At 40.6% G+C, this 21,178-nt stretch overlaps 1 protein-coding gene across 2 annotated transcripts in view; it reads right to left on the bottom strand.

Moving 5' to 3' along the window:
- The window catches only part of LOC127575842 (dachshund homolog 1-like), a 489,887-nt gene that overhangs the window by 182,033 nt on the left and 286,676 nt on the right, over positions 1-21,178 (bottom strand). The window lies entirely within an intron of this gene.

The following is a 21,178-nucleotide window of genomic DNA, read 5'->3' as shown; positions in this document are numbered from 1 at the left end:
GTTGTTCCACTATTCTCAGACAAATGGGATTCTATCTACCCATTGGGTGAGCAAACTGCAGCTCCATCTACCTAACTGAACCTCACCTCTCTCCCAGTCATAGCTACCATGGAAACAAGGTCAGTGTATAGGAGCTCAGTAAACCACAGCTTACGTGGCTACCAGCCTGCTGGCTGGATAAGTGCCCACTGCAGATGATGGATTCAAGGGACAAGATAAACACAGGCAGGGAACCCTCTTTGCCCCAGTCACCTTTCTGAATATCATAGAATCAGTGATGTTTATGGTCTAAGGTAAGACCATTCACCCATCATCCTGTGGCAATCTCATCCTAATTTCCAGTGCTAAGTCAACACTTTGCAGGTTATCGCACATCAATTGACCATGTAAGCACTTTATAAAAATACATAGCAAAGGTTTATGCCTCTACCACAGTCTGATGAAGATAATTTCTTCTTAACTCTCTTCTAGTTCTTCTAATTGTTGCTTTAACAGTGGCTATTGATCTCCATACTCAGGGAAATGGTCCTTCTGATTCAGCCTATCAACGTCTTTCAGAATTTTATGCAGCTCAATTAAATCTCCTCTCAGTTTCCCTTCTTCAAAAGGAAAAATACCAACCTACCAATCTTTCTGCACAGCTAAATTTCTCCAGTCCCAGCAATATCCTAAGTCTTCTCTCCAGTGTATCCACATCCTTCCTGTAATGAGACTAGTACGTTCTTGTAACAAAACTGACCACATTAAATCAAAAATTTATGATACTTTTAAACTATAGCTGGCTAAGTAAAAGTCAGTGGCAATTTTCTGATCCTTATGTATTCAACCTCAGCATGAACCAACTTTTCATATGCCAATAGGTTATTTCAATATTGTTTTATATTAAAATGAACATTAATATGGAATGTTCCCTATAAGTTGAAGAGAAGAGCACAATGATGCAATGTCTGTTCTTAAAGCAGGAGTAAGAGCAAGTTCCACAAAAATTAGAGTCATACAGCATGGAAACAGACCCTTTGGCCCACCAAGTCCAAGTCAATCATCAACCACCCATTTACAGTACATTGATTGCACTTTTTCTTATTTTCCCCACATTTCCAACATCTCTCCTCAGTTTCTACTACTCACCCACACAGCAGGGACAATTTACGGTGACCAATTAACCCACCAGCCTGCATGTCTTTGAGATGTGCGGGGAAACCGGAGCACCCAGAAGAAAGCCACTTGATCCCAGGGAGAACATACAAACTCCACACAGGCACTAGAAGTCAGGATTGAACCCAGGTCACTGGAGCTGTAAGGCTTCAGCTCAAGTAGTTGTATCACCATGCTGCTCCAGCTCTTGATATGCTAGATATATTTTATGAATTCCTCAGCATCTGAAGGTGCCACAAACAGACAAATGGTGCACAATTGCTGTTTTCCTAAAGATACCTTTTGGCAACTCCAGAATTGCTGAAAGTATCATCAACAGATGGCACCTGTCATTACCGTGGATTTGCTGATTTCATTTTTATATTGATGACAAGTTGGAAGGGATTGTTATTGGAGCCAAGACATATGGTTAGCACATTAGTGGTCCTGAGTTTGAGGGACACCCCCTCTTCCTTCCAAATTGCTCTGATAATAAGCAATGATCTCCACGCTAACTTCCCCTGAGATGTGAAAGTCTTCTATTATTTGATCTTTCCTCCACTTTGTGTGTCTTCTCTTGTACTGTGTGTTAGCTTAGCATGTATGGAGAGACGGTTTCTTTGCATGATGCATGCTGAAGGAACATATGTATCATGTTCAGACTTTTCCAATGTTCTGCCGTTTCTGTATCTCTTAATCATCTCAGTTAAGTTTATATTTCACAATAATATGGGAAACATTTCAAAGCTGTCAGTGTACCAAAGACTTCAGGTGTAAAATGCAGCTTCTGTACGTGCCTTGCAGGTGTATAGTTGGATTTTGGACTACTTTTCACATAAAAGATTGGATGAGCGTTCAATTTAAATGTTGAAGTAAAATACTTCAGATGCTGAAACATAAACCAGAAAATGCCAGAAACACTCAGCAGGTCAGGCAGCATTTGTGGAGGGAGGAACAGAATAATGCAACATGTCAATGAACTGGTTCTGATGAGGGGTCATTGGTATGACTGTTGACTCTTTTTCTGTCTCTTTAGACGTTGCCTGCCCTGCTGAGTGCTTCCCGGCATTTTTTCTGCTTGTTTCCCCTTTTAAATATCAGCTCTTTAAATTCTCCTTTCAAACATTTTATCTAGGATTCTTTCTATATTGGAATTGGAATTGGTTTATTATCGTGAAATGTACTGAGATACTGTGAAAAGCTTTTGTTTGTGTGTCATCCAGATAGATCATTCCATACATAATTATATTGAGGTAGTAAAAAGGAAAAACAGAATGTAGAATGTAGTGTTACAGTTACAGAGAAAGGGCAGTGCAGGTAGACAAATAAATTAGAAGGACCATGACAAGGTAGGTTGAGAGATCATCTTTATCATATAAGAGGTCCATTCAAGAGACTGATAACAGGGGATAGAAGCTGTGCTTGAGTCTGGTGGTACATGCTCTCTAGCTTTTGTATCTTCTGCCTGACGGGAGGGAGGAGAAGAGAAAATGACCAGGGTGGGAGGGGTCCTTGATTATGTTGGCTGCTTGCCCAAGGTAGCAGGAAGTGTAGATGGAGTCAATGGCATAATATTTTCCAAAGTAGTATGAATGAATATCTAAACTTGAAATTCATTCCTCATCCCACTGCCCGCCATCATTTCTAGGGACCTCTGTTTCACATGTGTCTGCATCCCTCACACTCATCCCTCTGGTGTTATTGTGTGCTCACCACCCCTTGCAGAAGCTCACTGCAGACGTTCCTGCAGCACATCCTAGATCAAGTGTTTAAAGGGCCGTCAGAATTCAGAGCTTGGAAGATCAGAAGCGGGAGCAGTCTGAACCATTTCTCGCAGGGAGACACCTCAAAGCAGTTTCATTCCACCTCTTACCAATTGGACCATAATATTCATCTTGTCAGTTTAAAAAAAGCACTGTAGTGGACAGTTTTTAAAAATAAATATGTATGAGTCCTTTACAAATTATATATTTCAATAAAATGTTAGTTGATTAGACAGTTAGCCTCATTAATCAGATAATTTAGTGCTTAATAGTGACTACTCACTGTGTGTCACATATCTTTCTTTGCATCGCAAATGAGGAAATGAGGTCATGCCTATTCTAAGAAGCAAATTTAACCAGAAGCAGCATTGTATTAAATGCCACCCTTTTGTTGCTTTTCTTTCTCCCGTTATTATCTTGATTAATTACTAATAATTGATGAAAACTATCGATTTAGCAGGGCTATGCTTTAGCTTGTGGTGTTCCTGCCTTTATCTCAGACGGTTTGTGGGTTCAAACCTCTGCCGAGGAACTGAACACAAAATTCTAGTGCATTACTGAAGGAATGCTGCATGATCAGAGATCTGAGAGCCCGTCTGTAATCGACCCCATGACACTGGGTCTGATCCTGTTTGATCCAACCCGCCCCTTGCACTCACTATTCACACAATCCCTTTCACATTTTTACAGCTCTGCATGTTCAAACAAACTGCAGGTCTCATTAAAGCAGCCATCTTGAGAGACAGAGTGGTCTACAAGTGGTGTTTAAGCCTCAGGCAGTGGATCCTGAGTCCCAACCCCAGATGCTCTGATCTCCTTTATGCAGTTTGCTGCTATTTAGTGCCTTTGAGCCACTTTTAAATGTTTCTGAGGAGGATTTCAATAATGAAAATAAATAAAACGTAATGACTTAACGCTTTTAATTTTCACTTCATTTTGTTTTTAAGACAAGCTCATGTGTGAAGAGCAACTCACTGATGGTTCTCATATGAATCATTGGCAAAATGTAAATATGGTTCAGGCCAATGTTTTAAAGAAGTGAAGGAGAGCTATTGACAGTTAGACAACCCAAATATATTGCCCCTCCCCAACACCCTTCAACTTTCTTCAGAAAGATTACCTGGTCATTATTACATTGCTAGTTGTGGGAGCTTACAGTGTACATTTTGGCTATTGTTTCCTACATTAAGATGGTGAATGCTCCATAAAAGTACTTCATTGGCACTTTGGAACATTCGGAAGTCATGAATGGCACTGAATAAATACAAGTCATTTTTTCTTTTGAATTCTGATTCAATGAAAGATCTTCAATAATGCAAAGTATATCTGGATTGCATTACTTTTCTGATAGCAATATCACCCAATTATCTATGCTGCACATCTAACAACAGGTTAATAATGGGGTCACTGCGAATTAAAATAACGTGTTAAGTAGCTTTCAAAGTCATGTCCTCATATTGCAACTTCTAATCTCCCAAATGCAAGACAATCAGAAGCAAGTTTGAATGGGATTAGAACAAATTAGAGAATTAGATTTGAAAATTAGAAATTTGTCTTCACTTCAAACAATATTAGTAAATTCTCTAATGTTGTTTTAAAAGCTTGATGTGAATCATGGAATTTGTTAGGATCATTGCCAAAACAAAGCTAGTGGGCTCCTTCTTGTTTCAGGACCAGTAGGCATTAGGGGTCAAATTTCCTGCATTAGTTGGGTCCCTCCTCATACCTTTAACCTCTGTCCTTAAAGGGTCACACGACATTAGCACCAGCGCTCTGTCAGTTAGTGAGGAGTGTGGGCAAGGAATGATTGCATCTTACAGTGGTCGAAGGAGGTAGCAAGTCCACTCAGGGTCGGAAGGGCTTCTGAAGGACAGTGAATGCAAGAGGCAGCTTTCTTGAGCAAGAGGCATTTGAGGCAGGAAGCTGCCAGGGAGATGTCTGTAAGGAGGTGAGTGTCGTCTAACTAAAGAGTTCCTAAAAAGTTCATTAGTGTGAAATGTTAACTCTGTTTTTCTCTCCCCATAGATGCTGCCCGAATTGCTGAGAACTTCCAGCTTCTCTGTTTTTATTTCAGATTTCCAGCATCTGCAGTATTTTACTTTGATGCTTATTATTAAATTTATTTAGCTTTTTAAAAAAAAAGCAAAGATGGTAGATCTTCCCAGTTTCATGTATTTGTGTTCTTGAATGCGAGTTGTTTAGAGTCATAGAGCCACACAGCACGGATTAGGCCATTTGGCCCAACTTGTTCATCACGAGATGTTGTCTATCTGAGCTAGTCCCATTTGCCTTTAGCTTTCACAATAGCCTTAATTTTTACCTTGAAGGTTTGTAGAGCACTTGTGTCCTCGCACAGACCCAAATAAGCCACTCTTTTCTGCATAAAGGTACATCTGCTCTTCAGGAGTTTAACATTGCACTCATGAAGCTCCCTGAACATCTCCTCAAGTATTTGGAGATTTTCTTCCCCCACATCATCTTGGTTAGACTCCATTAAACATGTTGTACATGGTGCTCTGAGATATTTTGGATGACTTCATGTCATAATTTATATTAATAAGCTGCATGAATAAAGCTCCCTGTGGCCATTGATCTTTAGATTGTGCTGGCTTTCTTTATCTGGCATTTATTGTGCATAAGTGTGGGACTGATCCAGCTTGGTCTCTGCCAGTTCAGCACACAGATCCTGTAACATGGGGAATGTGTATTGATTATTTTGCAAGGCTCGGTTGAGTGTTACTTCCTATAGATCCCACAAAGCAAAATGGTTTTGTTGTCTTTGGACTTCATTGGGTGTTGCCCCATACTCTGTGCTGTTTTGACCAATGCATTACATTGTACATGTTTGTTCAACTACCCCTCTGCTTGAGTTTTTAGTGTGTATGGTACCAATCTTGGTCTGTAATAAATTGGATCAGCATTTGGCTTAATGCACATGTGTACCTAATGCACCTTAATGCCTGTTAATGGTTGCAAAGTGCTCATACTAAAAACATTCTCCCAATCCACTTTTAGTTCTTTGACTCAGTCTTTCCCTCATAGGGTTGACCTGTTTGTGTAGTTGACTGCGGTGATGGGTAGCTTGACTTTTTGACCATTATGAGAAACTACACATCGCATCTGACCCAGGGGTTTCAGTGTCTCACTAGAATACCTTTTGTTAATGATGTTTTGCTGAATTTCTTGATAAGCATGTCTCTTCCCGTAATTAAGCAGTCAGCAGCTGTCCTGATGTCCAGATCAATATACTGACCATTAGCTTTCATTTCAATTTTAAAAGTGCTGCTTTTCTATTATCATCGCAAGTGGCATGCACGCTGTTGTAGCTTTGTGTCTCACACTGCTATCAGCTTCAGAATCTAGTTCCCTGATGTTATTCTGGCTTGCAGTCCTGGTTCTAACCTGACTGTATTCCCTTCCCTTTTGCAATTAGAGTGTTCCATTGCTTCAAATTGGCATACTGGTGAAGGGTAAAAAAACAAGCTGTTGGAGGAACTCAGCAAGTCAAACAGCATCTGTGCAGGCAAAGTGATGATCATTGATTCGGGTCGAGACCCTGCATTCAGTCCTGTCCCTACCAGCCTCACCTTTCCACCAACTTACTCACCTGACTCAGGTTTAGTATCAGGGCTCCCACCTTGCCCGCCGCCACATGCCCAAACCCAACATTCATATTGACATAGCACGCAGGCCAAAGTTCTTCAGTATTTTTGGCAGTCATCCACAAACAGAATGGAGCTCCATGCAGGCTCAAACACTAAACCCCGTGCATTTAATAACTTCTGCTCATCTGTTATACCACATCCAAACCCGTTCTACAATGCTTAATTCAGAAAGGCAACAAAATTATGGTGTTTGGTGGGTTCTTCATCGCAACCATGTCATCACTAAGGCTCTCGGTTGAACTTTGATTCCTGGTCCTAAACTTGTAACTTCCTGCATTCTCCAAACAGGATAGAATAAAGATATCCTGCAATCTCTCTAATACCACATCAGTGAGAATTTCTGTCTAGCCTGGAAGTGTGCTAAGGAGGCATTCATATCCAAGCCTAGACCAGTTAGCGAGATTCCTTCTTATTTTCTTCTATGTCCTTGTTTTGAGGTAGAACACTTTCGTCCCCACTCCCAACTTGAACATTTTTTGCCCTGAAGAACATCTCCACCTATTCTACAGAAGAGCTGAAAGCTTACGCATGTTATCATAACCTCTGAGGTCCCTTGTCTGGCCAGAATGGGGCTGAGCTCTCATCTCATCCCTTTTCTGTCTCCCCCATTACAAAGCATGCATGAGCTTTCAGTCTAATGTACTCGAGTTCCCTCATTTCAAGTCTGATAGTTGAAGCTACTGTGAAAATTTGTCCTTGTGGCCAGTGTAATACATGTGCCTCCAGTTGAGAAACATAAAGAATATGCAAGAGCAACAGATGGAAATGCCTAGGGAGGGCTTCCATAGGTACGTCTGGGTTAGTTCAAAGTTCTCCCAGATTACGTACGTGTGTAGAACGATGCACAGAATCTATGAGTTGACACATTTGCATACATACCAGCACTTAACTCTCTTCATTGGCTTGGCCTGACGTGCCTCTGACTTCCTCCAGAACTTCAATGCCCCCATCAGCACCAACACAGCCTTCTCCCTTACTCCATCCATAGTGGCTACACTGCTGTTCCCTGGAATTCATTTCCCAAACCCATTTGCCCGACTCATATAACCCCTTAATCTTTGATCAACCCATTTGCCACATCCTTTAGCAATCCTTTCTTACTTTAACTTACTGTTCATCTTCATACAATTCTGTGAGATGCCATGGTTTTCTGTGCAGGCTATGGGTGCTCAATAAGTGCAGGTTGTTTTTATGTTGGTCTTCCTCAGAGAGACAAGAAGCTGAAGAACACATAGACTGTTATGGAAGAAAGGTAAGAGTTGCATTTCTGTAGCACCTTTCACATCCCTTTTAGAATACCCTAAATAACTTTATAATCAATGGCATTTGTGTGACACCATAGGATGGTCAATAGCTAATCTACATAGATCATTACAGCCACTCAATGCATTTGATGATTTTGTTTGTTTGGATAACCAACAGCAAGATAACAACCAGCAATGTGTTGATTGATCAGAAGATCTTCTTACTGTCCTGGAGTTAAGGATAAATATCATCCAAGACACCAGGAGCAACATTTTCTTGAAGAAGACATGACATTCCCAACGAAACCTTGATTTAACTTCTCATCTGAAGACAGCATTCCCACAGTGTCGGATTCTCCCAATAGTACTTCAGATAAAGAGTCAGGATTTTTAGTTGCACTAGTCACTGGAGTGGGATTTGAACCCAAAGCCTTGTGCCTGAAAGGTGAGTGGGCTGCCCACTGTGGCATGTTGATAGGAAGAGCTGGCAGTTCCATTTGAAATTATTCTTTTTTAACAATAAAGTGAGGCAAGGCTGCTGTTGTATTGATCTTAAGATGATTTATGACTTTAAGATCTGAGAACAAGCAGCTGAACTGAGTGATCAATTTACAAACTCTGGTGAAGCGGCAATTACATTCCACTAAACTATTGGAAATTGGTCATGAGGGGTGCGTTTAAAGATAAACAAAGGATGGTTATAGTTAGCAAAAAACACACACACACATAATATGGTGAATGTGCGTGGTAACACTATTTTAGACCTCAAACAAAACACATTTCTTTCTCCTGGACTGTCTTTTTCCATCACTCTCCCATTTCCAGCAGGTTGGTTTATTTCCAGTGTTTAGGTCTCCCTACTCACTACACCCTCTCAATCAAGCAAGAAGATTTTAGTAGGTTTGCCCAAACTTGTACCTCCAGCATTCACCAAGAAGTGAGCAGGTAGCTGACTCTCAAACACACTCTGAAAGTCTTGGATTTGGTGCTGCTGGAAATTTACCATCCCAGACGAGGTTAGGAACTGCTCCTCAGAATTCTTTGATCATCTCCACTCCAAGAATCACACACTCCCACCAAAAAGACCAGCTTGTCCCCAACTACATCCCATCCCCAACCATAGCTGCACTTCCAACCATCTCCCCATTCCTTTCTGTTGCTCATATCCTCCAAACGTACTCACAATCCGCTCGCTATAACACATCTTCCATGTTCTGCTCTCTGCAATAGCAAAAGATCACAGAGGAAAATGGAGGAAAATGGAGCTGCAGAGAGTAGTGTACTCTGCCCAATACATCACAGGCACGTCCCTCCCCACCATTGGGAGTATCTACAGGAGGCGCTGCCTCAAGAAGACAACATCCATCATCAAAGATACCCACCATGCCATCTTCTCACAGCTACCATCGGGCAGGAGGTACAGAAGCCTGAAGTCCCACACCACTAGGTTCAAGAACAGCTATTTCCTTTCAACCAGTCAGTTCTTGAACCAACCAGCAAAACCCTGATCACTACAGTTCAACAACATGATGACCACTTTGACCACTTTGCAGGGAAATGGACTTTGTTTTCTTTTTGTTCTACTTATGTTCTTTCTTGTAAAAATTTTGTATAATTAATGGTTAGTGTATGCTTTTCTTTTGAACGCTGCTTATATGATGCTATGTGCCTGTGATATTGCTGCAAGTAAGTTTTTCATTGCACCTGTGCATATATGTACTTGTGCATGTGACAATAAACTTGACTTTGACTTTGTCAAGTGGAAAGGTTTTTGTGCATGTAAGTATATCTAACGTCAACCGAACCAAACCTTTGACTTCTTACCCTCATCCATAAGTGGTCTGGCTCTCTCCTGCTCCCTCAAAGTACCTCCCCTGTTAGTGTTTTCATGTGTGGAAGAATTGCTAGGACTTCAACAGGAGTGATTATTACTCCTGCACAGTCCACAGTCTCAATGCTCAGTTTCCCTTGGGCCATTATGGAGCTGAATATGTTCCTTGGTAACGTGGGCAAGTAAGAAGTGAAGTCAAACCTTAAACAGTCTACAGACCTCCTATCACTGAAATTTACTCTGGAATATGGGTTGGCCAATTAGGATACAAATAATGGAATATGATTGTATAGTTTATCTTGAAGTATATGCACAAAGATCATGTTGTACCAATAGTCTAGATCCAGCCCAGATCACTGCCCATGATATAATAAAACTGTCCCTGATACTGAGGACTGACTCAACTGACCCCTGGTCAGAAAAAGAATATTTCTATTCATACAGCTTTTATGAATTTGTAAGCACGTGGAGAGGTAGATACTGCCAATGTCCATTTCTATAAAGATAGAGATAAACAGCACAATGGTGCAATGGTGCAGTCAGTAGAGTTGGTGCCTCACAGCTCCAGTGACCCATGTTCAATCCTGTGTGGAGTTTGCACATTCTCCCTGTGACTGCATGGGTTACCTCTGAGTGCTCCATGTGGCTTTGTAGACTAACTGGCCACTGCAAGTTGTCCCTAGTGTGTGAGTAAGTGGCAGAAACCTGGGGGGAATATGGGGAGAGTAAAACAGATTAGAGTGGGATCAGTGTAAATGGATGCTTGAAAGTCCGCATGGACTTGATAGGCCGAAGGGTCTATTTCTGTGCTGTCGGACTCCTGGACTAAAATAATTGACTGCAGATCACTAATGATTGAAAGTCTCAGATACCACCTGGGCTCATTATTCTTCCCAACCTGTATAAAGACTTAATGAATTATTTCGTCCAAGCTAACATGTAAACAAAAGCTATGTGATTTCTGAATAGTAAAATTCTGTGTCTAGATAGATTGCTTCAAAATTGAAAAGGAGCTATTTTGAAGTCATGCAATTTAAGTCAACTTTCACCAAACAATAATCTTGTTCTGCTCCTTCTGATCTCTCTCTGAGTAGGAGTCCATGTAACTTTGGAAATATGCACCTTTGACAATTCTAATGAGGGTCATTTCTACAAAACATTCGCCGATCTCCACAGATGCTGACGGGACTGTTATGCATTTAAAGCATTTTTCTGTGTCTGCTTTTTCAGCTCAATATTCTTTTATGATGTGTTGTTTGTCACTGGCTTGCCATGTATTTCTTTTGCACAGCACGGTTAAATCTTTCATATTGTTCTTCAATATTTTCCACAATCAAAAACTGATCCCTTTTATTTACAGCATTTCCCTTGTGCACAGATTAAGAGATTAGGGCACTGCATCGTTGCAACAAAATATGGTCTGTTTGTGATTTAGTTGTAGAAATGACTGTGATGAGTCAGAGTGATTTCAGTAATTAAGTGACAAGTGTATCTGACATCACATGTGGGTAATTAGTAAATGGAACAGTCCTTCAGGTACAGATCATAAAAGGGAACACAAGATTCATGGAAAATGAAGTATTGACTATTTCAAGGACCAACTGAAATGGGTGCCAAAGTGTATATTACAGAGAGATGCAAAGATGTTGTCCAGGAGCGAGTATAAGGCAGTGAACTTATCAGACAATATAAACCACAACAGTGATAGAAAATCACTCAATCACTCAATATTTTGAAGAATAAATCACCTTATTCCTCAATCCTGTGAGGAAATTACAAACCAGCTCCTTTTGGATTAAAATAATATGTAGCATTCATGAGATGCTGTAATTCGTGTTTACAGACTCTTAGCCAGCAAAAACCCTCATGATGGTCAGTGCTTTCTGTGTTTCTAACGTCTAAGAGCTAATAATTGTGATGAATAACCCAATGATTTTGGAAGCTAATGTGTCAGTTGATGATTTATAAGTAAAATAGGTTTAACATTCTCTCAGTTCAAATAACCCATCCCAGCTTTGGGGTGGAGAAATTGAGAATTGGTTTATTATTGTCACGTGTACAGAGAAAAACTTTTGTTTGCGTGCCATCCAGGCAGATCATGCCGTACATAAGTACATTGAGGTAGTAAAAAGGAAATAGAACGCAGAATATAGTGTAGCAGCTATAGAGTGGTGCAACAGTTATACTGCTGCCTCCAGCTCCAGGGAACGATCTTGGGTGCTGTCTGTGTGGAGTTTGCATGTTCATAAACACTTGGGTTTTTGCCAGTTTCTTGCCACCTCACAGAGATGCTCCTGGATAAGTGGTAAAAATAATGGGCATGAGAGAGAGAGTAAATTGCAGGACCAGAGAGAAATAAAAGTAAGGGACTGGAATGGAACAGAATCTGTTAGATGTATAATAAAAGGACCGCACAGTGGATCAGTCGGTAGAGCCACTGCCTCACAGCTCTAGTGACCTGGGTTCAATCTGGATCTCCAGTGCTGTCTGTGGAGAGTTTACTCGTTCTTCCTAAATGGGTTTCCTCTGGGTGCTCTGGTTTTCTCCCTCATCCCAAAAGCATATGGAATAGGTCGATTAATTGGCCACTGTATATTTCCCCTGGTATAGGTGGGTCAAAGAGTCATACAACATGGAAATAGGCCCTTTGTCCCAATTGGCGAAAGGGCTCTTGATCCTTGCCGACTAAGATTCCCACTTAAGCTAGTTCCATTTGCCTGCGTTTGGTCCATATCCCCCAAAACCTTTCCTATCCATGTACCTGTCCAAGAGCCTTTTACATGTCGTTAATGTGCCTGCTTCAACCACATCCTCTGGGAGCTCATTCCATTTACTGGTCATCCTCTGGGTGAAAAATTTGCCCATCAGGTTCCTATTAAATCTCTCCCCTCTCACCTTAAACCTATGCCCTCTAGTTCTTGATTCCTCAACCCTGGGAAGGAGACTCTGCACATTGACCCTATCAGTGCCCCTCATGATCTTATACATCAGTAAAATCTGGAGGTAGTTGATGGGAATGTGAGGAGAATAAAATTGGAATAGTTTGGGATTAGGTCAACTGGGTGCTTGGTGGTTGGTTCGGGTTTGGTGAGCTCTACGGCTACCGTCATTCAGTCCAGCAATTAGAATGGTTCAATTCTCACTCATATTTTCCTGCAGGTGCTGCCTCATTGTTGGTCTGCAGCTGTACGAGTGCACCTTCCATCAGACAGCTTGCTTGACTGCCCGTAATGACTGAGGATCTTTAAGATGAATATTGCTTGATAAAGCTCTTTTGCCTTCTGTCAACAACGCTCACTATCAGTTAATCTACATAGTTGAACATACTCTGACCGTTGGGTTATTGTTGTGGTAACCATTATGAGAAAGCATTGATGGTGATAACAACTGCTCTCCTGCCTCTGATTCAAGTTGTGGATTCAAGGTCCACTCCAAATACTTGAGCACATAGTCCCTTCAGTTTACCCTTCAGTGCTGCAGTCTTGCAAATGAGCTCACACCAAAAAAAGATTCAATGACAATATTCAAATGAGAAGCAATGAAGGTCAGTGTTTAACCCTCAACCAGCATAACTTGAAAAAAATCAGAATCAGAATCAATCTATTATCGCTGACTTATATGACGTGAAATTTGTTTTGAGTACAGTGCAAAGACATAAAATTGCTATAAATTACAAAAATAATAAATAGTGCAAAGTAAAGGAATAACGAGGTGGTGTTCATGGGTTCATGGACTGTTCAGAAATCTGATGGCGGAGGGGAAGAAGCTGTTCCTAAATCATTGAGTGTGGGTCTTCAGGCTCCTGTACCTCCTCCCCAATGGTAGTAACAAGAAGAGGGCATGTCCCGGATGGTAAACACAGATTATCTGGTTTTGATCTCACTGTTGTTTATGAAAACTTGCTACATGTGAGCTGGCTGCCATGACTCCTACATTATGGAGATACTTAAATTGTGCTAAAATACCTTGAGATGTCAAAGGGTGATAAAGGATGGTACAGCTATGCTAATCTTCAATTGAGTGTGAGATGCAGTGTAGCAGATGAGTAGATCCATGTGCGTCTAATTAACAAATAGTGGTGCAGAAATGTGTTACTCAAGCTCATTCAGTTATCTGGACATTGCTGCTGAGGCTGGCATTTATAATTCGTCCATTATCCAGAGATGGAGGATGGCTGACTTCTTGTATGGCATTTCGTTCCATGGGAACCTTGATAGTCATTACTGGCAGTAGTATGCCTCAAATCTTCCTTGCCAATTATCATTCCAGGTCTGGTATTGGTGCATGCAAGTACAGGCTGCTCCATTGTCTGAAGCATTATGAACAGATCTGCTAACTGCAATTATCAGTGATCAATTGCATTTCTGACCTTACAATGGCGAGAAGGTCATTGGTGAATTAGCCAAAACATTTGGACTAAGAAACTTGTCCTGACCAATCAATTCAAATGCAGGCAAAGACATTTCCTCTGTAAACCACCTACCATCCTCCTGCATATGAAGCATTAGTGCTCCTTCATATTAACGTACTCTGGTGAGAGACCTTGGAACCTCTGCAATTATTCCCTCACATTTGCCCACCTACACTTCAGAGTAATTTACAGTAGCCAATTAATCCACCAATGTGCTTTCAACGCGGAAGCACTAGAGCACCCAGGGAAGACGCACATGGTCATAAGAAGAACATCAAAACTCCAGGCAAACAGCACCTGAGGTTTAGAGTGAACCTGGGTCCCTTAAGCCGTGAGACAGCAGCACCACCTGCTGCACCACCAGGCTGCTGACCAGTACCTGAAGATTGACAGACCATGAATGCAGTAGGTGCTGGGTGAACCAGTCTGAGTGGTAAACATACTTGACCTCGCTCTCACCAAACCATCAGCTGCAGAAGGTCCTTTCTACAATATCATTGGTGGAAGTGACCACTTCACAGTTCTTGCAGAGACAATGTGACAATTTTCACAATAAAGACACGCCCCATTCTGTTATATGGTACTACACTCATACTATGTGGGGTACATATAGACTGTTTCAGGCAGTACAAAACTGGGCATTTATTGTGGACTTTTCACTACAATGGATTCTGACAATCACAAATGTCTTCCTAATTGCTTCGTATGATTGTGGACACAGCCCAGCGCGTCACAGAAACCAACCTCCCCTCTATCAACTCTGTCTTTACCTCTCGCTGCCTTGGTGAAGCAGCCAGCAAAATCAAAGACCCCACCCACCCGGGTCATTCTCGCTTCTCTCCTCTGCCATCAGGTAGAAGATACAGGAGCCTGAGGGCACATACCACCAGGCTTAAGGACATCTTCTATCCCACTGTGATAAGTCTATTTAACGGTTCCCTTATACAATGAGATGGACTCTGACCTCACAATCTACCTTGTTGTGACCTTGCACCTTATTGTCTACCTGCACTGCACTTTCTCTGTAGCTGTGACACTTTACTCTGTACTGTTATTGTTTTTACCTGTACTACCTCAATGCACTCTGTGCTAACTCAATGTAACTGCACTGTGTAATGAATTGACCTGTATGATCGGTATGCAAGACAAGTTTTTCACCGTACCTCGGTACAAGTTACAATAATAAACTAATACCAATCCCATGGAGAGATTTCCCCATATTTACCAACTTCAGTTTACCCAGATACCTTGGTTCCACACATGGTCAAAGGCTGCCTTACTGTACAACGATTTCTATCTGTCGCTCAAATTTTACTACTGAGCCAGAAAGCTGTGGGTTCAAGGCCCATTCTAGAGGTGTGAGCATAAAAATTTAGGAAGGCATGACTGAGAAAAAGCAATGCTGTCTGAGGTTCTTTCAAAACTAAGACTCTCTCTACATTCTCAAGTGAATGGAAAGAAATCCAATGAGATTGTTTTGAAGAAGAGCAGGGGAGTTTCCCCGGTGTTCAAACCAATATTTATCTTTCAGCCAACATTACAAGAAACATTATCTGGTTATCATCACTGTTATTTATGTGAGCTTGAGGCTTGCATGTTCAACAGTGAGTATGTTCCTGAAAAAAATATTTCACTGGCTGTCAAGGAATGTGAAAAGTACTACGTAAATTTTAATCTTTACATCAGTTTAATTACAGCATTGTCTTGAGATGGCTGAGCTGTAAATATCCATTCCATTTTTAAAAATTATTTTAAGAAAAGGTCTTTGTGAAGGAACAGAACCTGAGTGACTACAGCTGAAGTAAAAACCTTTGCAAAATGATGATGCTCCTACAATGTTACAAATAAAGTTGAGAGACTGAAAGTAATGTTATTCCGCATTGTCTTCTCTCCAATGTTTCTTGAAAACTGGCATTTTGCATAATCTCATTCTGAGTGTTTTGAAGAGTTTGCACTGGAAAGGGAAATTTTAAATACTAGAAATGTCATAAAAGTCTCCTGTAACTCAACCTGTTTCATTTACATAAGAACAGCAATCTGAAAACATCTGTTGTATCTCAATCAAACACAGGGTAACAACCTGCTTTCATGAAATATAAGTCAGTCACTGAATGCTCAGTTTTATTATTAACCATCAAGATGTGAGTTATATCTAAACCTTGAAGCTTGATTTATTCCCTCACAGGTGGCAGTCATCTTTTAAAAAAACTTCTTATAATATCTAATATTCTAAAACTTGTCTAAAGGAGCTGACCTAGAAGATGAAATGTTGTTGTCAATAGTTTAAATGAAAAAGCTGAAAATGAGAATAAAACCTCCACTGGTTCATAAGAAGCCATCATTTTCCTGATGCTTTAACATAAGGAATCATAGACTCTGTCTACACTTCTTGCTGCCTCTGTAAAGCAACCAACATAATCAAAGACCCCTTCCACTCCGAACGTCCCCTCAACTCCCCCCTCCCATCGGGCAGAAGATACAAAAGCCTGAAAGCATATACCACCAGGCACAAGGACAGCTTCTATCCCGCTGTTATAAGACTATTTAATGGACCTCTTGTATGATAAAATAAACTCTTGATCTCACAATATACCTCGTCATGGCCTTGCATCTTATTGTCTGCCTGTACTGCACTTTCTCTGTAATGCTTTATTCTGCATTCTGTTATTGTTTTCCCTTGTACTACCACGATGTACTGATGCGGTGAAAAGATCTGTATGGATGGCATGCAAAACAAAGCTTCTCACTGTACCTTGGTACATGTGACAATAATAAACTAATTGACCAATAAACTAATTTACCAATTTGGAGGATAATTTCCCTCATGGCGGACCTAAAAACAGAGAGCATAATAAAGTGCTCCCTATTTCAGACAGAGATGAGGAGGAATTTCCTTTCTGGGTCATGAAACTTTGGAATTTTTTGTGCTTGAGAGCTGTGGAGAACGAATCAGGCAATCCATTCAAGGCTGAAGTAGACAAATGTTTGATCTGTAAGGGAGGCAAGGGTTATAGAAAACTGGCTGGAAAGTGGAAATGAGGCTAAGAGCAGCCACAATATGTTTGAATGGCAGGGTAAGCACAAGGAGTTACGTGGGTCTTCTCCTGCGAGGCCAACAGAAAAACACAAAATATAGCAGAAGACTATAGCGGTAAAAATAATCCTTGTTCGATCCTGATTTTGGGTACTGCCTGTGTGTGCCCGCATGGCTTTCCTCTCACATTCCAAAGATATGTGAATTGGTAGATTGAACAGCCATCCTATGTTCCCCGAGTGTGTAAATGAATGATAGAATCTAGGGGAGGAGTTGACAAGAATGTGAGGAGAATAAAATGGGCTTGGTGTAGGATTGGTGTACATGGGTGCTTGAATGTTGGCACGGACTCGATGGGTTGAAGGGCCTGCTTCATATGACTCTCTAATGAGTTCCATCCACATGGGTGAACTGTGAGCAACTTAACTGTCCCAGTCTTCCAGGCACTCTGCATAGGCAGGACTACCTCCAATGCTTGTCACTCTAGTGTTAGGAGATGTAGTCCCACAATTATACTGATGGATGCTTGAGATATCCCAACCACTTGGCTAACAGTATTTATGAGCATTCCTTTCACTACACTGTCAGCTCTTCTTGTAGACCTGTTGTTAAACTGACAGCAGTATGAGTTATCCTTGTCTTGAGACTGGCAGGTATCAGAGATATTCCTGGCAACAGCCCGACATTAGCTGGAGCTGGTAACTGGTTTATAATTGTCACATGTACTGAGATAATGAAAAGCTTTTGTTTGCATGCCATGCAGACAGATCCTTCCATATGCAAGTACATCAAGGTAGTACAAAAGGAAAAAAAAAACAGAATGCACAACAGAATGTTACAGTTACAGAGAAAGTGCAGTGCAGGTAGACAAATAAATTAGAAGGACCATGACGAGGTAGATTGAGAGATCAAGAGTTCATCTTTATCATATAAGAGGTCCAATCAAGAGTCTGATAACAGTGGGATAGAAGCTGTCCCTGAGCCTGGTGGTATGTACTCTCAAGCTTTTGTATCTTCTGCCCAATGGAAGGAGGGAGAAGAAAGAATGACCGGGGTGGGAGGGGTCCTTGACTGTGTTGGTTGCTTTCCCAGAGCAGTGGGAAATGTGGACAAGAGTCAATGGAGGGGAGGCTGGTTTTCCCTCTGATTGTTCCACTTAGACCAATAGTAATCAATAGACAGATGAGAGTCCCAGATATCCTTGTCCAAACTTCAAGGTATCAAAACTTTGGCTCTGAACTGACAAAAAGTCAGTGCATGACACTGGACAACCAGGAAAAGGTAGCCTGCAAATTCTCAAGTCTCACAAAAGAACAAGCAAACCATTCCAAGGAGAAATTAAAAAGAAGACAATAAAATCACTGTTTCTTGTCTAAATGGAGTTAGGCAAGCATCATGGATTATATAATGCCTTGCCACTTTTCATTATTTTGAAATGAAGCAACATCACGAAAGTCAGCTGATTTTAGATATGTTCCACATAAATCTGGGTTTAGCAGATCACAGTTTGGTTTTACTCTTTGAATGCAACATTCATGTACAATCACTATTGGGAGAAACCGAAAAAATTCCAAAGAAAAGCACAATACGCAAAACATCTGATTAACTTACTCCACACAGTGAAGAACAGTTTCCCTGCCCTTTAGCCCAATTCCTATTAATCCTGAAAGATGCATATATTTTATCTTGGCTTGGCCAAAATACCTTACCAAGCATTTGTATTAATAAATGTCAGGCAAATTATAACATTGGACTATACATGTTTCTGATCAATCTAGTTAATTAGAACAAACCAGTGCCATTTACTAAATGTATGTAATCGAATTAAAACTTAGGATAGCAATAATTTACCACGTGTGTTATATTACTGCAATGAGACAATATTACAACTCAAAAATTAAAGTATTTGGCACCTGCAGAATCATAAAGAATTAAAGCCTGAGGAAAATGAATGGATGTTAAATATCTGCAATGTTTTTATTGGACAAAGAAGAGTGATTATGTTAAGGGAGTGTTTCAGTGAAGTATTCATGCCGAGTATGTTTAATAAAAAATATTATGTTGTAAAGTTCAAAGTACCACTCTTTTCGAAAATGTGATAAGCTTGTCTTCCATAGATCAAACTAAAGTGCAGTGCTGTGTTTAAAAGTGACAATCCAATCTTGAATAAAATGTTCCCTCATATTTCCTCCACAGCAAAATAAAAGGTTACCATTTTTTTCAATGTGATTTGCTTTAAAAGAAAACAAATGTCCACATTACAATCCGAATGACTTTGCTTTGTAGCTGTATATGTGCTTATGCATCTTCATCTTCTGTTAATCTGGTGCATGCTTTGCAAAAGCCTACTGTTCAGGTGCAAAGTGACCCATTTTTCGCAATGCCCATTAGTTTTCAATCTGGTTGTAGCATTTAAGGAGAAATATGATAAATAGGACAGGCTAGGAGATATTTCTGGCTTTAAATGGACACAGACAAGCCTGCTTTCTGACAGCTGTTTACAGCTTTCCCATATGTATCATGGACATGAAGTGCTTCCTGATAACATTCACAGTACAGCTGAAAGTGTCATGGGGATCCGAAGCAGAAATGTCCTTGAGCTCTCTGTTTTGTGCAGTGCTTTATATCTTATGCAAACACCGATGGCAGAAATCACACTGCACATTTTAATCCAAATGCACTCAAAATCAGGTTTTATCTAAAACTGGATTATGTAATTAAACAGTCAAAGATCTCTTTATTTGGATTCAGTCCTGCCCAACCCAAATCTTCCTTATGTTCATTTCTTTGTATACCTAAGCAATATAAATTGTTTCTTTGTGTTTTTTTTCATGCATTGACAGTATGTGGACATCAATAAAAGGCCAGCATTAATAGTACATCCCTAATTGACCCCCTGAGCTGAATGGTTTACTAGGCCATTTCAGAGGGCTATTAAGTGTCAACCACAATAGTGGGTCCGTAGTCACAAAGAGGTGAGATAAGGCAATGACAGCAAATTTCCTTACCTAAAAAACATCAGTAAACCATGACAATCAAAACAGTTTCATGGTCACTATTGCCAACTCTAGCTTTTATTTTCATTTCCTGATTTACTTATTTGAACTAAGATTCCCAGCTCCGAGAGTGGGATTCAAACTCATGTCACACCTCAGTAACCCATGCCTTTCAACTCTAGTCTGTTAACCTAACCATGGTGCTGCTCCTTAAGCCTCAGGTTCGTCACTTTATAAGAGGTTATGGTTAAAATTAGGGTAGGATTTAATAGAAACACTCAGTTATGTTTTGATCAATAGGAAGGATCTGCTTCCATTGACAGGAGGGCTGATAGCCAGAGAAGATAGATTTAGGGTAACTGACACAGGATAAGAGGCAAGACAAGAAAAAAATTATTTTTTCACAGTGCAATTTTTTTTACAAAGCCCGGCTGAAAGGGTGGTAGGAATAGATACAATTGTAATATTCAAAAAAAGAATTGACTAGGTACTTGAAAGGGGAAGAAAAAGTGCATTTGTACAGAGAAATAGTGAGGAAGTGGGACTAATTAAATAAATCTGTTAGTGATTACTCCAGATTTGTAAAGGAGAAAATCAGAGACCACTGGAGTTGTTCACCAGAGCTGACAGAACCTCAAACAGACAGAGATTTTGGGTGCATTTCTTTGGGTTTGTCGAAGCTGATGTATCTTCCTCTGCCCCAACTCAGGTGGACCATTCCAATTCCTGTATTCATGAGAGGTTTTATAGCCAACCCATATCTCATGCTTTTCCGTCTGAGGTTCAACATCACAAGTGCAACTTTCAAATGTGGGGAAAAGATTCCAAGAAGCTCTAGTGGAGTATTCTAAAGCGGAAATTGACATAAAGGATTTTACACTAAGTCGTCAAGGGCATGTTCAAAGAAGTAGATATTAAGAAGCATCTCAAAAGAAAATAATAAGGTGGAAGAGAGAAGAAACTTAGAAGGGAATTTGAACATAACTAGCTGAAGGCAAGGCCACCAATAATGGAGTGATTAACAAGAGGCCAGGATTGGTGGGATGGTTGAGAAAGAGGTAGTTACAGAGAAAGGGAGCGGGGGTGGTGGGGAAGAGAAA

Source organism: Pristis pectinata, chromosome 11 (assembly GCF_009764475.1).
Source record: "Pristis pectinata isolate sPriPec2 chromosome 11, sPriPec2.1.pri, whole genome shotgun sequence".
NCBI classification, from domain to species: domain Eukaryota; kingdom Metazoa; phylum Chordata; class Chondrichthyes; order Rhinopristiformes; family Pristidae; genus Pristis; species Pristis pectinata.
The sequence above is the reverse complement of the archived record's forward strand: the minus strand, read 5'-3'. Positions and strand labels throughout refer to the sequence as shown.